The sequence below is a fragment of the Pseudochaenichthys georgianus genome, chromosome 22, assembly GCF_902827115.2.
Source record: "Pseudochaenichthys georgianus chromosome 22, fPseGeo1.2, whole genome shotgun sequence".
Taxonomy (NCBI): domain Eukaryota; kingdom Metazoa; phylum Chordata; class Actinopteri; order Perciformes; family Channichthyidae; genus Pseudochaenichthys; species Pseudochaenichthys georgianus.
In genome coordinates this window covers 24,816,768-24,833,955 of record NC_047524.1, presented here as the reverse complement: position 1 = coordinate 24,833,955, position 17,188 = coordinate 24,816,768, and the positions used below count along the sequence as shown (strand labels likewise).

General features: G+C 38.7%; 1 protein-coding gene across 1 annotated transcript in view; it reads right to left on the bottom strand.

Moving 5' to 3' along the window:
- Positions 1-17,188, bottom strand: part of LOC117468194 (ALK tyrosine kinase receptor-like) — a 547,997-nt gene that overhangs the window by 156,497 nt on the left and 374,312 nt on the right.

Sequence of the window (17,188 nt, the reverse complement as noted above, 5' to 3'; positions counted from 1 at the left end):
CATTTCAACACCGTCAATACAATACAGCACTGGTGGCCCCAACATATCCTTTGAAATAATCAAATAAATCATCAATAATAAAAATGTGTTCAATCCTAGAAAGAAATTGTATTTTTAAAATCGATAGTTTCACCTGGTGTTTTTCTGCCAGAAGCAGCCTTAAATACACCTTTTTCAAGTTTGAGCCATATGTTTTACAATGCACTTTGAAGATCGTAGGTCTCTTGTCAATAACATAGTTTTTGCTGCCCTTCCTCCAATCCAACTCTCTCCCTGACTGATTCCTCAACCCATTCGTGTTTTCTTCCCGTCAATGTCAAATTAAACTACATATCCAATTTAATTAGGCTCCTGCTGTACCGTACATGGCACATAAAGCATGGAGGAGCACCATAAATCACTCGTTTCATTGATGGAATCTTTGCCTCTCAGACGTAAACTGCTATGCTATTACAAAGATGAAAGGCATCGGGGGAGAGATCACATGGCTCCTTGCACTTTTTAATTATGGTCCAATTCAATTACTTGGCAACCTCATACTTTTCAGAGCCAAAGGAAATTGCTCCAATTGAGTGACAGCACTTGTGATTAAAACATGTTCCCTTTGCAACATGAAAAACACTGCGGTGTTGGCATTGAGCTTACGGGAAACAGATAAAGGATGAACACAACAAAAGACAGTTGCCCTCCTACTGAAATCTATTCTGTGTCAACTGACGACATCACTATCTGTTTGTGTGATTTGTATGTGAAAATAAATGCTCTGTTATGTCACGTTAAAAGACCTAGTGCTGGGCCTGGCACTTTTTTACAATAACAAGAAAGCTATGAGATTGCCCGTCACAATTTTCAACATTCTACTTGCGACAGTATTTTGTGTGGGAAAGCGAGTCAGGAAAGAAGTCCCTTCAGCACTGTTTGGATCAGTCGTTGCTGTACAGAACACTAATGTCACTGTCACAGTTAATACACACAAGGATACCAGAAGTCACCTATGGGACAGAACCAAGACACAGTCAAAACCAGGAGAAAACTATTAGATCAAGATCTAAAGCCTTCAACAATTCCAATTCTAGCCAACCTTTTTGGTTCGCGACGCGTTAAAAAAGGCCATATTCTGCTAATTATCAGGTTTCATATGTGTATTTTGTAACGCTACTGTGACATGTTGAAAAAGGTCTTTAATAATCTGCTAGCCACAGAAGCGCGAGTGTTAAAAAAAGTGATGTCACTATGTTACAAAAGAGTCCAATGGAGGCGTTTCAGACAGGGGGAGGGGGGGGGGGGGAGTGTGGGAGAGAAACTTTGGGATTGTAGCCTTTGCAGACAGTTTACATGAATATGTGATGAAACCCCCACAACACATAATAGGGCCTCTTTAAGGTACTGTGGTAATGAACCCAAAATAATGATGGATTGGCATTGGTAGGCTAGACCAAATGACATTATCAAGACATGTAGATTTCTAATACGTTTTATTCTCGGAGCAGATGCTGCAACAACCCCTTCCACTATAATCAATCTAAGGCATGAGAACAAACAGATCTAAAGTATTCTAATTTTTAACAGATATGGGTCATACCACAGTGTCTACATTTCCGTTTTAATTAAACTACAGGATACACAGGAAATTCAATGTTCATTTACACATATTGTGCAAACTAAGTGAACAAGTGGAAGTTTCAAAGTACTGTGCAATGCCAACACAAAAGTTAGTTAACCTAGTTCGTATGTAGGCTGCAGGTAAAGCCAGTAGATAGACTTAAGCTCTGTGGCAAGTAAGCACTGGATGGTCCAAACCTGTGTTGTCTACAGTTCAACCAATATATAACGTTTTTAGAGGGCTAGGGTCAATAGATCATGCGATTCGCCTTTAAAATGGGCAAACCATAGGAACATCTAACTTTTTTTTCATATGGCACAGAACCAGACAGTACAAAAAGGACGTCAGCCCATTGAAACATATTTGTTTTTCTGTTTTTTTGAGAGATGTGAAAAACTGTTTCACTGGACTTAATGGGCTGACTTCTGTGTGACCTTTAATCCATTAGCTCTTCATTTAAAAATAAAATACAATTTATTTTTGGGTGCTTTTAACTACAACATGATAACTGCACAACATGTCCATGTATGTTCATGTTCTCCTTACACAATTATTCTGCTCTTTTTATCACTTAAAGGTGGGATGTAATTTATTTCAGAAACACGTTTTGTTATATTCCATGGAATGCTCTTAACGTCCCGATAGCAATGAATACATTAAATGCTTTGACAAGAAATCCATTAAAAAATGTCATCTGTGGAAGCCGTGGCGCTGTAAAAAGCACGACCAATCAACCTACCTGCCTGTCAGCCTTCCATCTGTGCACAAACTGTCCCTCATTGGTCATGTGCGCGTTCGTGTGTGTTGGAGGAAGGGCTCTGTGAGGAAGTGGCAGATTTTTTCCGGCTGTGTATTTTCAAATTCTAGCGCACTCGAGCTGGTTTCTCCAAAATGACCTACCCCACCTTTAACTTAGAATGCTTAGCTGTGTATTAAAAGGGAATATGTGACTAGTATTTAGTTGGCGACCGGAGGCCTGAGGTTGTGTAAATGGAATGTTTTTCATTGTTTAAACAGGAAGCACAAGGACATGGGTATATGGCTTGGAAAACAGAATTTATTGTGAATGTGTTATGATTTGGTCTTTGATGAGGAATACTGGCTTAGACTAATGTTAGCAGTAAAAGGGATTTATTAATAGTACATTTTAGAAAAGCTTGTGACTTTCATAGAACATGTTTTAGTCAGATTTGACTTTTAGAAGTGTATCTCAAAGTATTTAGATGTGCTATGACATGGTCAAATGTAATTATTCTCGGTGTCCATGTTTTATGTGTGGAATTAGTAGTTTAGAGATATTGAGGCGTTGCCAAGAGGCTGGAAAGTGAGGACAGCATGAAGTATGGAAGACATTCTGAATGGCTCATATAGCTGTTTTGAAGCAGTTATGCAGTGATAAACTAACACTGTTCAACAGTAAATGTTTTTCTAGTGTCTAATTAAAATGGCACCAACGAAAAACTGCTTTTTTTTACAGCAACCATATCCCACAAAGAGACATGGTTGTATGGAGTGCTGGATTCTTTATTGCAGCTACATTTTTTGCATGATAACAATTCTCCTGTGTGACTATGTACACAACCCTATTGACGTTCACATTTTAATTAACGATTCCACCAAGATGTAGGAACAAATCACCGTGAGTAGGAGCTAGACTCCCAGGACTCAACAATTTTGCATTTTTTGTATAAACAACTGTAATTTAGAGCTCACATTTGTGCACATATACAACTCAAGTGGAGATTGTGCGAGTGGAATGAGGCATTTTGCCTGTGACCATTTGAGCATGAGCAGGAGTTGCTTATGTTTACGTCAATGATACATATTTGTATAATTCCATTTCACCTGAAAACCCCGGTTCTGTAAATAACCCTTTTACCCGTCTCAATGAGGTAAACAATTGGATGAATAATAACTTTTTTTAAAAAAAGGAAATGGCAAAAAAAAGAAATTCTACGAGTAGTTCCAAAATCAGAAGGGCAGAGAGTAGAGTCAGTGTTTTACGTCCACATATATTAAAACACAAGTTATCAACATGGGGGTTTCACTTTCTCCACCTAAGGAACATTGCCAGAATGACCATTTTTAACTCAGAATGCTGCTGAAATGGTTTTACATGCTTTTATTACGAGTCGCTTGGACTACTGCAAATCTCTTTTTACTGGTCCCCCTAAAAGATCTTGAAATAAATGGCAATTAATTCAGAATACTGCGGCCAGGATTTTAACAAACACAAAAAAGGGATCACATTCCCATGTGCTGGCATCACTGCACTGGCTACCGCTGTCTTTCAGAATTGATATTAAAGTGCTTTTAATTATTTACAAGGCTTTACCAGGCCCCTACAGACTGCCTTTCATTTATATAACCCTACAACAACTCTCAGATCCTCCAATGCATTTCTTTTAGAAGTACCGAAAGTATTAAACAAGAAATCTGGGGAGGCTGCTTTCTGTTTCCCCCCCATTGGATCTTAGAACAGCAAACTACATTGGAGTTTTTAAAAGTCACTGAAAGATGTATCTTTTTTATTTGGATTTGATTTGGGGTAATTTGAGTTGTTTTATGGTTCTGTGATATAACTCTTTCTGTTGTTTATAATTTATTTTTAATTATATTCCTGCATCTTTATTTTGTATCTGATATTTATTTTCTATATGTAAAGCACTTTGGTCTGCATCTTGCAATAAAGGTTCTATAAAATAAATGGTATTATTATTGTTAAAGATATATTTTTTTAAGAAGTGACAGGCAATAAAAGTGTCCAAAATGGTAGGTCTAATGGCTAAAGTAACATCGATTGCTCCAAAACACCCTTAAGAACATTTGTGAACTACAGTTTACAAGCATGTTAACACGTCTTTTTATATGGCCTACCAAACATACTAGTGAAGCAGAGTCTGTACCAAGTTGTATTCTATTGTGGAATAATTAAGCCAGATATGTTGGTTGATTACATCTCTGCAGCCAATCTAAAGGCAGCAGGACTTGTTTGTTTGCTCCAATTATAGGGTCTGGTACGAAGGATGTGATTCATATTACCAAAAGTGTCCAATTACGCTCACCTCATACACATAGGGGCTGCTGCTAGATGACGCAGAGTCTCCCTCTCTCCAAGACACAGGGAGCCTGGGTCTCCTGTGGGCCTGTGGCTGTGAGTTTTTATGATACGACTATACTGACTCTATATTCTTTCTTTCCGGATGTTTCCTGCAGCGTACAGTAAAGCCAAGCACAATGGTCGCACAGTGCCACTCCATGACAGTATGATCAGCCTGCAGGCGGATGTTGACTATTCTTTTGTATTAAGCTGATTTACCTGTATTTTCAAATGAATTCTAAATTTTTACTGCAGAACCCACGTTTTGTAAAACGTGGGTTCTGCAGTAAAAATTTAAACAACGTTTTGTACACATTATGTCATAGCCAACCAAAATGGCCCTCTTGTTCCATAAAATAAATATTAGAAAATAATAAAAACAACATTTATTTCATGCAGTACATCATGAATCATAGTTATTTTACCTACATTTTAATCAGCCTATTGATAACATGTGTACAGATAAAGGCATCTGTTTTGGTTGGTCATTATAAAATGCATTGATTATTACATTTTTATAAAAAAATAACTATTCATAACATTTTATTATGTAATGATTGATTGCAAAATGCAATGGAATGTATCAGTTTATTACAAAATGCAATAAATGAAAAATGATTAATTAATGTAGTGAAAATGTATCCAAGATATTTAAGTAATTTATAATGTGTTGATATGATATAATCACACCCTGTTTCTGCCAACAGTCACTCACAATGCAAATGTTCAGTAGACTTATTTAGAAAGCTTTTTTTTTGAACGATCCAATATCCACATGTTGCTTGATGATTTGCTTGTTGGCATATCTTTGAGCGTGGAAAAAATGGTTTCTTAAATATGACTTTATCAATGACTCACAACCGAACAAAATAATTATTCATATGACATATTCTTATCTTTTATTCAGCTACAAGTTATTTGTAAATGCACATATGATTGCTCTGTGCATCTTAATCTTCCAAATTAAAACTGCTGGTGCACATCACTGCACACAGCAATGTGTTGACAGAGCTCCAGAAATGTGAATGTATAGGGAGAAAAAGGGAGCTTTGGGAAGCATATTTGGTGCTTCGCATTTATATTTAGGGAACATGCACTTCCACGCACACGGGTTTCAACTTGGGAGAGGCTGTACGATTACAAAAGTGGCAGCATAGCATGCAGTTCCATTAATTTCACTCTGCAAAAGTTTCTGCTGGGAAACGCATTACGCAAACAAGGACACTTCTGGGAACCATGTTTCCAACGCGTAGATGGAAGACTACAGGAAACCATTGAAGGTTATAATGACATATGGGTATTGCACATTTTCTCAGAGCAAACTGATCTAATAGATCATTAGATGTGTTGTTCTTGTTACGTTTGTTTTTTAATGCAATTCTTTACAAGCGACTCTGCAGAGCAGGGTTAGCTTTATTTCATTACACTTTTCCAGATGGTTTTGTGTGGTATTACAAATGTAATTACTGACTTCTGTGGGGTGGTTCGGTCCCACGGTTACATTGTTCAGTCTTGTTTTTGACACAGAGGTGAGGCGATAAAAATAGAGATTCAATTTCTTAACGGCTATATATATAAAATACTTATAATTGGATAAAAGCATATTGCAGAAACTAAGCTCTTTGGCAAACAATACATCCATGCCACTCAAGACGTTTTGATCAGCTTGATAGTCTCCACATAGAAACGCCACTTTGTGAATTTTGAAGCGAAAATGCAATTGGCAGAAGTAAAAAGCTAATGCTTTAAACAAACTGCATGATGGGTCGCATGGCTACGCATCACCAATGCTATGCTAAAGGTGTACTTCTGTCGCTGTGATTGACGTTATCTCATATATTTTACTCCCTTGTTAACAACCGCCGTTTTTAGACACATAGTAGCTTCACGGAGTCACAAGAGGGATAATCACAGACGGAGAACCATACGTGAAGATCTCTTTGGGTTGTTTTAACCAGATACCTTATTTCAGGCTTCTGACCACGAACATCTTTGAAAGGAAACAGTGGTAAAATGCTGTTTATTCTAAGTTTATAATATTAGGAGAAATACTGCCTGAGGAAAATACTTGGGGGTAATAAGGCAATAATGAAAGGTTTTATTTTCTCAGAATGTTTTCGGAGAAAGCTGACTGTTTAAACTCACTGAATTATTTTTGCATTCATGACCCAATCACTCCCGTAAATAACGACCATGAACTTGGCTCTGCCGTGTTCCATCAACTCAGCGCTGTGTGCCTGCATCTTTCATTCAAACTGAATAAAACCTCTGACATTCCAACACAACGGAACTAGGCCAGGGTGACTGACGTGCAGCACAGTAAAGGAGAAAACCTTGTTGTGAATAGGCAGCGGAAACACTTTGCTATGAAAACTTTATGTAACTAGGGGGAAGATGAAAGGAATAACCACTCTATTTTTCCATAGCCTTTTGTCATTACAAACAAGGGCTCCACTTTTCCGTCCCTCCAATTTGCCCGGTGTGTATGAGACACAACATCTGAGTTTAACCCCTGCATCTAAGAAAGGCTAGAATACAAAACTTGCTGTATTTTCTCTTATTATGAAAGTGTGCCTGCGTACATGCTGGCATATGATTTTAATGATGAAAATGTAAACCTGTTAAGGGCCATCACGGCAAAAAATGCTTCCTTAAAAAACACGGTTATATCTATATGTGTGAGCATCTCCAATGTTTGAGATGTGGGGATTTTGAAAAAAGGGATTGTTCATTAGAGCAGGTTGCTAGCAAATATCTCCATTATTAAAATGCAGTAGACAAACAGGTGTTAAGAACGTGTTTGTTGAGCTCTTTGTGAAACATTTGTATTGTTATTTTCCAGAATCCTATATGTACAAGTCACAATTATGATGTGCATATTTTCTATCTGTATGCCTTCATTGGGTTGGATTATTTAAGGAGGGTTTCACACATCTTAACATAAAAGGTAGGTGAAACGGTTGTATTCTGGTCTTTGGAGGAGCTGTGTGGTGTGAAACAATAACCCTAATGAAGTCACCTGGGGTCAAAAGGTCAGCTCAGCTTTGAGGACTTAAAATAAAAATGAAACCTTTGTTAAAAATTGTAAAATTTTAACGACATGGTGATTTGCACCAAATCACCATGTCGTTAAAATGTTATCCATACCAAAATGTATGATATTCTTTTCCCTCACTTTTTGGAAATGCATTACTAAGTCACTCCACCTGTGTTAAGTCACGGCTGCGGCTGCTGCTGTCTGCTTGTTAACCTGTCTGGGATTGTTTTCAGCTGTGTATGTTATATGTATATGAGCTGTGCCGTTGCCCGGACGCCATTGGATGCCAGTTTCCTGTCCCTCCTCCGGTAGGCGTGACCGAAGATCTGGATTGGAGCAGGTCGGGCCCGACTCACCAATCCCTGCCCACACCTTCCGGGGACTCTTACAAGAGTGTGCATCTCAGTTAGACAGCAGAGGGTTGAATCTGTGTCAGACGTCTCTCGGTGCTCTCCGTACGTTCTGTGTTGTAGAGATGGCAAAATGAAGCTTTGAATGAAGCGTCGAACCACTTGGACAATTGTGTCGGAAATAGGTTCATTTCTCGAAGCTTCAGTTACAGCGACCTCTCCTGGCGAAGTGCAAGGCTGCAGTGGGTTTAACGTATCTTTGCCTTGAAAAATATTCGATGCACACACACACTAAGACTGAATATCATGTTCTATTTGCAATTAAAGATTGATAATTGTGTGTATTGGGTTATTGAGAAGAGACTAGAGAGTGCTGGACATTTTTTTGGGAGGAGAGGGCCTTTTATCAGTCATTAAAGTATTAAAGTTGAAAAGCAATGATTAAAAGTACATCTATGCCGAGCTTTGAACCACCTGCGCGGAGGACATCGCCGCATCCAGGCCTCCGGCTCGACCCACTGGGCTATCTGTTCCTTAAAATATTGGACTGTTTTTATATTAGTGATAATTGTCTTTTTGTTCAGAACTTCTCCACATTTCGAAGTGTTTCCCGAGCCAGAACGACCTATCTTTCTTCCTGGCTTGCTCTATAATGATACTACAATTCAAATGCAATGCCAACAACAACAACAACGCAAACTACGACAACAACCCACACATTGCGCATTGTTTAGAGCGGTTATAAAGTGTTGAAGCGCTCAAATTCAAAACTGTTTCAACCTGTCACCTGTCAGAATCGAGACGAGGCAGTGCATTGAATCGCATGAATGGACCGTGAACCAGTCAAGTGATTCATTCAGGAAATGAAGCAGTTGCTGCTTCGGACGTCACATATCACGTGATTTGAAGCAGTTGCTGCTTTGGACTTCACATGTCACGTGATTTGAAGCAAGCTTCGAAGCACTGCTTCTCTGGAATAGGAAGTCCAGGGTTGAAGCTCCGTTCGAAGCTTCAGTGTCAAACTGTCATCACTACTGTGTAGCTCTGCGCTAGTTCTGCTACAGTGGTTAGGGTGTGTGCTTAAGTGTGTTTTGTGTGTATTCTGTGATTTGTGAGGGTGTCGAACTTGTGCGAGACGCCTCACCATTTAAGCCTTAAGTGCCCATAGTGTGCTATGACTGTGATAATCTGTGGCCTTTGTTTTGTGTAGCGTTATTGTGAACAGATAGCTGGTTTTAAGAGCCTGTATTTTTGGTTATATCTTTATTTTGAATTTATTATTAAAATCAACCTCTTACCAAGAACACCTGGTTTCGTGTTGCTTCCCTTTTACCCTAAGCGAGCTGGGGACGTAACATAAGTATTTAGTTGAGTTGTATATTTCAAAAATCCAACCATTTTCAAATGCACAGAAATCTTTAATATTACTTAAGATTTGTTCATATCTTCTCCTGTAATGGCAACACATTCCCTTTGAGAATGCAAGAGAGAGAAACAAAATAAGAAAATGGAAGCATTTTAGTTTGTCCACACTGTGTTTTTATGTATTACAAGTATATGTAATAGAACATTGATTAAAACAACATTTTTATTATACACTTTTAGTATAAATTAATGCGTACAAGTTTGTTTATCATAGCAGCGTTCTGCTCCTCAAAATGAATGCCATAACTGACCAATCAGAAGTGGGTATTCAACAAGGTCAAGACATAAGCAATGATATCTCCCATGGCTCTTTCTTATGGGCTTAAGAACTATCTTTAGCTAATGTCCTGGCACAAGCTGCAGCAGTGCTTCTCCCCGCTGGGCTCTACAGACTTCATGGCTAAATCACTTGGTGGGCAGCAGAAAAAACACATGGCTCCCCCCAGGGACTGCCCTCCAGATACTGGACTGCTTAACATTCAACCCCATTGCTGAGGGAACACTCAAGCATAGTTTAGCGGCAGGGAGGTGATACCCATAAAAAACCCTCTGAGTCCAGGAGGAGATTTATCAACAGGCCCCCTCTCTGCTGCCAGCAGTAGATTACATGTCAAAAGTGGCACAGCTAGCAGATATTTCAGACAATAAGCACTGGTGGAGAGAGAGCGGGGCTCGTCTCTGGAGTGACATTGCACGGTGTCGCTGAAAGAAGGGCTGACCCCTTGATCCGATTGTTCTTAAGAGTGATGGCTGACCATAAAGCTGCCTGACACCATTGAGATGAAATGTAGCTACGGGGGAGGCCAAACAGATTAGAGGCGTGAGGGATGAAATACTCAGATTGGAATCTTCTCTGAGACTGAGCGCATAACTGCAGAGATGGTCTACATCTTGTTGTAGAGTTGCACACGAGCCAATGGTTTAAAAATGTGTCATACAAATCGTAACAGACAAATGGAAACACATTTTTTCCCAGCCCCAGAATAAGTAATTGGCTGCAACAAAGAATGTATAAACCTGAGTCGAACAGTTTACTGCACTACAGCTAAACCCCCCTTTGATATTGATTTAAAAGGAATCGTCCTGAGGACTAACTTTAATGATATGGTGCCTTCTTGGCCAGGTCAGCATTGTAAATGAGATTTTACCTCAATGCTTTTTATCTGGATAAATAAAGGTTAAAACAAGGTTGTGTTATATTGGTTTTTGTGCATGTACAGTAAATGGTCTGCTAAGCCAATATCCCATAGTTTATGCCAGAAGAAGTTTCTCTGCCTGAAACGTCTCCATTGGATTCCTTTACTTTGATAACATATATAAATCACTATATAACAATTGCACTTCTATAGTGCTCCAACACATTGTACCTGATTGGCTAAAGGGTGGACATTTCTAAGCAGTTGACCAATCCCAACAGAGCCGTCCAGCTAACCAATCAGAGCAGACTGGGACTCTGAGGAGAGAGGGCCTCTTTAAAGTCTGATAGATGTTTTGTGTCATATGAATGCAGATAATAAATCAAGCTAATAAAGAACTAGATAGCTATCAGAAAATAGCCAATGGGTTACGAGATTACATTTTTGCCAGTGTGTGATATATATTTTGCTCCTGATACAAATCAAAGCTCTGATGGTTCAATACTTCTTGAACAGCAAACAGAAACCAGATCACATGTCTAGAGTTTCTGCATTCACAGATCAGTATAATTAAAAAACGATGTCTTATCAAAGTCTGGACACGCCTTTGATCTTGTATCTGATGTAATATTATGTGTGCTATTGCAACCATCCTGAAAACTATTTCAAAACTTATAAAAAAAAAAAGAGTTTCATTAAACATTCAGTAAATTACAGTCAACTTTTTAAGGATTCTCACTACAGCTTTATCTTATTTCTATCAAACTGATTATTATGGAGCTAGTTTCTGCCATAACTCCACGAACAAACTAAATAAGTTTTACAAATTCCTTATGATTCACTAACAAACACAGTGTGGTTAGCAAATACAAAACACCATCTACACACTAATACATTTAGTTTAGTTTAGCAAATAAAAAATGTATCTATCAAACAAACACATACAATTTTTCTAATAAATCATGTTTCAGAGAGAAATTCAGCATAGGTTTTACAAGTACAACACTTTTTCTTCTAAAGTCACGGAATATTACTGCCAAAAGTCACGTGACTCACGTGACCTGGCGGGAGGTTGATCAGAGCATGGAACAGCCCTTGCCAGTCTGATGACAGCGGTGTTTCTAGCGATCCAGCGATCTGATACCGGACCTCATTTATCAATGAGCGGCCAACAGGTGAGTTTGTTGTTTTTTAAATAAATACAACACAATAAACAAGAAAAAAAGTAATACTTAAATAAATAAAATACAAAAATATACAGATGCTGTCAGCATAATTCAAAAGAGAAAACTCAAAACAACATAAATTATAAAAAATTATGTAAATGGCCATTTACAAAAGGTTTCAATATTAGTTTACAAAGCTGCTAGACAAGAAGCTACATCACATCCAATCATATCTAGCCAACCCGGTATCACGGCAAGACGTGAACATGTGACGATTTACCACGCTGGAAGACGTGAAGATGTCACGATTTCGTCCCTTCAAACGTGACAGTTACACGGTATTGTTAACATGGCCCAACCAGTGGAGATATAACCGGAAATGCCAAGCAAATGCTACCCCGATGGTCGGTTGTTATTGTCAATATTAATAAAATAATGATTTATTTTGTAATAGTCACACTCGAATTACCCCGATTTTCTTGTTGCCCCAGCTGGTCGACATCTCTTTTAGCAGAAACAAAGGCTGCATTAATGTATTAAATCGATGTTAATCCATGTGTGTGGATGTGGAATTAACGGACGTGCGATTGCGTTGCCAGGCAACAGCTTTGGTTCATGTTAATTTACAAACTCTTCAACTACAACCGTAGTTATATTTAAAAACATTTTAGAAGGCCTCACGAGATACTTTAATGTAAATTAAAATGTAAATGTAAAGGAATGTGTGTATAACAAAATACATCGGTCATAAACGAAACCGGAAACAGACGTATGCAAGATCCTCAGCTCGCTGATTGGATGGTTTAGCCGCAATGCATGCTGGGATTTGGTGTTTATGTGATGTGAAATCTGAAAACATTTTTTAAAAATAAAATAATATTGATTGCTTTTCTCTTTGAAAGTCATCACATAACGGCATTGCAATACATGGTTCGGCTGCATTAAATATTACATATCTGCCGTAGTTCTCTATTTATAGAGCCCTGATGAGAAGACAAACAGGAAGAACTGCTGCCAAAACTGAAAACGTGACGTGGATCATAAATATATAAGCAATTAAACAACATCTTACATTTCTTTTCACACAATACGTCTCCTTGCAGTATCAACACTAATTCGGCTGACTTTTATATTTGATCCAATTGGTAGATAGGCTGTGTTTACACCATAGGTTTACACCATAACGGTGCACAGCTGATAGAAAGGGACAGCTAGTGGTTAAAGCACGTTATTGCATTTTATTATTATTATTAACTAACAGAATAAGAGACCTGACAGGTGATGGTCAGGTCAAGTGTCATAGACAGTGTTACATTGCTATTATTATCCTTAAAATATATGTAAAACAAAACCACTTATGATCTTTTTATTTGAGTGGTTTACTAATGACAGTTAATTCTGTTTTATGCTATTGATGGTTTCATTTTTGTGAAAAATAATAAAATGCAATAACCAGAGTTGGGTGTAACGCGTTATAATATAATATATATAATATATAATAATATTACTTTGTCGGTAACGGAGTAGTGTAACGCGCTACTTTTATAATCCAGTAATCACACTACAGTTACTAACATTGCCCCGACACGCGTTACTTCGTTACTTTCTAAAATCAGTCATAATCAAACCTCAACAAACACCTGCAAAGAACACATGCTAGGTGAAGCTAACGCACATAGCTGTTGTTTATTTATATCACACACACACACACACACACACACACACACACACACACACACACACGTAGTTCTTCTTCTCTGTTTTCCGGTTGTTGCTTGTTTTGAATGACGAATACACACTACCGCTGCCTGCTGGTAAGGAGAGTTATTGCCACTCACGCATGCGCAGTTCGTACGTGCTCGGCTGAAGTCTGGCTCCAGTGCAACACATGGCCAACACGCAGGAGAACACGCTGACGCAACAGTGTGAGCAGAGATAGACTGCGCAAAATATACAGATAGCAGGAGACAGAGGACAGCCACGGTCAGATAGCAGGAGACAGAGGACAGCCATGGTCAGATAGGAAAACATTCAGGAGCTATCTGGATCAGTCTTATGCGACAATGGAAACTGAACTAAAGAGAACATTTGAAACTTTAGCAGTCTGCGTGATCTGCCTGTAGGGAGGGGCGGGCCGGCCCTGCGAGTAAAGTAACGAGTAAAGTAACGAATTACTTTATGTAGATAGTAACGAAGTAGTGTAATATATTACTTTTTTTTAAAGTAATATGTAATATGTAATATATTACTTTTTTTTAGTAACGACCCCATCTCTGGCAATAACGTGCTTTAACCACTAGCTGGAGAGCTTGTTTTGAGCTATTTGTATTTGTAATTTCTGTGTAATTTCTGTGTTTTTGCTGCTGATGACCATATGACCGGACAGTACTCAAGATGTGACAAAACCAGAGACTGAATGACTTGTTTCAAAGTGGTTGGTGTTACATACTTTGTAAATGTTCTCGTCAGAGCTATGCTCCTTCCCATTTTAGTTACGATACTCTCTATTTGCTTTGTCCACTGTAAACCAGAATCAAGAACATTGCCAAGCAACTTAGTCTCGTTTACCTGTTCCACTGGCTGACCAGCCAGTGTCAGGCTTCATTGAGGATTGCTGCTTAACATATGTCTGGATCCGAACACCATTGCTTTTGTTTTTGCAATGTTGAGTACCAGTTTGTTATTGTTGACTCAGTCTGCTATGGCTTTAATCTCTATTGTAAGTAGATTGTTTAGCTCACTGCATGTTGATGCTGTACTGTACATTGTGGAATAATCAGCATACATTATTACTCTGGACTTATTTAATACGCAAGGAAGGTCATTTGTGAATATAGAATAGAACAAAGGCCCAAGCGAACTCCCCTGTGGGACCCCACACTGCAACACCTTACTTTCAGAAAAGCTCCCATTGAAAAGACTCGCTGCCTTCTCCTAGCCAGGTAGCTCTCCATCCAACACATAGCAACAGAACCAAAGCCATAGCATTTGAGTTTGTTCAGCAGCAGACTATGATCGATTACATCGAAAGCTGCGCTAAAGTCTAACATCACAGCTCCTACAAGCCTCCTATCATCCATGCTCTTTAACCAGTCGTCAGTCATTTGTGCAAGTGCTGTACTTGTAGAGTGACCATCGCTATAGGCAGTTTACCATCCAAGTTGTCAATCCCAGGAGAGTTATCATAGGACAGATGTAAAAGCATACAAGCAACATTGTGGAATTCAAACATGCACTGCTTTTCCCTCATGATACAATCTTTAATGATGTGATGTGACACTGTGTCCTCTACTGCACCCATGGCATTCCTCAGTTTGTCTACTTTATTTGTAAAATAATAATTAAAATGATTTGCGATATCTGTGGCTTGGTAATGAATTTACCCTCAGTTTCTATAAAGGAAGGATGCATGTTTGAGTTCCTCCCCATTATGTTATTCAATATTTTCCACAATTTCTTTCCATCATTCTTAGAATCACTGATTTCCTGCATGTAGTATTCCCTCTTTCTACATTTATTCAATTTGGTTACCGCATTTCTTAGTTTACAGTAATGTTGTTTGTCACATAGAGAATCTGTTCTGTCTGCAGTTTTGTTAGCATCATCTCGTTGGACCATTAAACTTCTCATCTCGTCATTAAACCAAGGTGCACACTTTGACCGGGCAGACCATTTTCTCATAGGAACATGCTGATCGGCAATCCCCATGAAAGACTTCATGAATACTCCCAGTGCTTTTTCTGGGTTTTCCTCATGGCAAACATCAAACCATTGCACATTCTTTACCTCCTCTACAAATTGTTCCTGATTAAACCTCTTATAAGACCTTCTATAATTTATCTTGGAGCCAGCCTTAGGTATTTTGGTCTGGCGTACTATAGCAACTACTGTAGGTTATGATCACTAAAGCCAACTGTGAGTGCAGTGCTCTGGCCTGTTAGTATAGATGTGGTCAATGCAGGTCGTTGTAATAGCCCCATGTTTATTTGTAGCCCTTCTGGTTGGTGAGTCATATTACACATGTTGGCAGCTAATGCAATCTTGTTCCACATGGGGCATTTCTCATTGAAGGCATTGATATTCAGGTCTCCCATGAAATATATTTCACTATTACACTCAGCTGTATTATCTACCATTTCACAAATACCATCTATATAGTTTGAATTGGCACGCGGTGGCCTATACTGTAACGGCATCCAATTAATATGGGTTTTACATTTGGCAATTGTATTTGTCACCGTTCTATTTCATTTTGCATTAGGTCGTATCGCACTTTAGCTGGAATATGATTTTGTACATAGATCAAAACTCCGCCACCATTCTTATCTCTATCCTTTCTGAACAAATTGTAACCATGCATGGCAACCTCTGAATCATCAACAGATGAGTCCAGGTGTGATTCTGAGATAGCCAGTATGTGTGTATTATTTGATTCTACCAAATGGCAGAGTTCATGCACCTTATTCCTCAAACTACACACATTCAAGTGAGCAAGTAACTTTCCCTTCTTTGGCAGATGAACAGAGTGTGACATTATTGTCCTCAGTTTGCTCCCAGGTCTCCCCAGGCTCCTCACCGATGCCTTCAAGAACCACGTTGCTCCTTCTCGATTGTCCTTCTGCATATTCAATGTTGTCAGTGACAGCTGACAGACCGTCACTATGTCGACAACACTATTCTGTGCCCTTTTATAATCTACCTTTTCCAAGATCTGTGTACCCAAAGGCGATCAGTACGATGAACTCATAAGTAACTGGGTGTCTTTGAAGTGTTTGATGGAACGTTGTGCGCTGAATATGAGAAATATGCCGCCCTGACCACATTAAGCACTTTGCAAACAAACTCTAAATGTGGCGCACATGTTGGATGCAAGTCAAACAACAAAAGAGGCAATGGTTCAAATATCTTAGTAATTGTAAAAAGATCAAAATCAAAAAGGGATTATCTCATGCCCGCAAGGCAAAAGGCATCCATCGTCTAAACACTTCAGTAGCTACAACCAAACGTTTACACACAGAAACACAATTGAAGAATAACTCCAATGTGTGGCTTGATCATTTATTTAGTATAATGCTCAAGTTCATTCATTAAAAGATACTAAGCTGGATGGAAGCCTTGAGAAAACCTTGCCTAAGGATGGAAGCTTTTATGATTTGTTAACAGAATACTTTGATGGTCTAAATGTGGATCTTGATTGCCATTCTTTTGAGTTGAGGGCCTTTTGTTTGTACAGTATTGTGCACACGTACAGAAACATGGCCTCATAAGTTAACAGCCTTATAGGTCTTTCGCCAACGAATACCAAAACAACTTGACAGCTGAGAGAACTGGCGACAGGCCCTAGTTGAGAAATGTTGCAGTATTAAACATC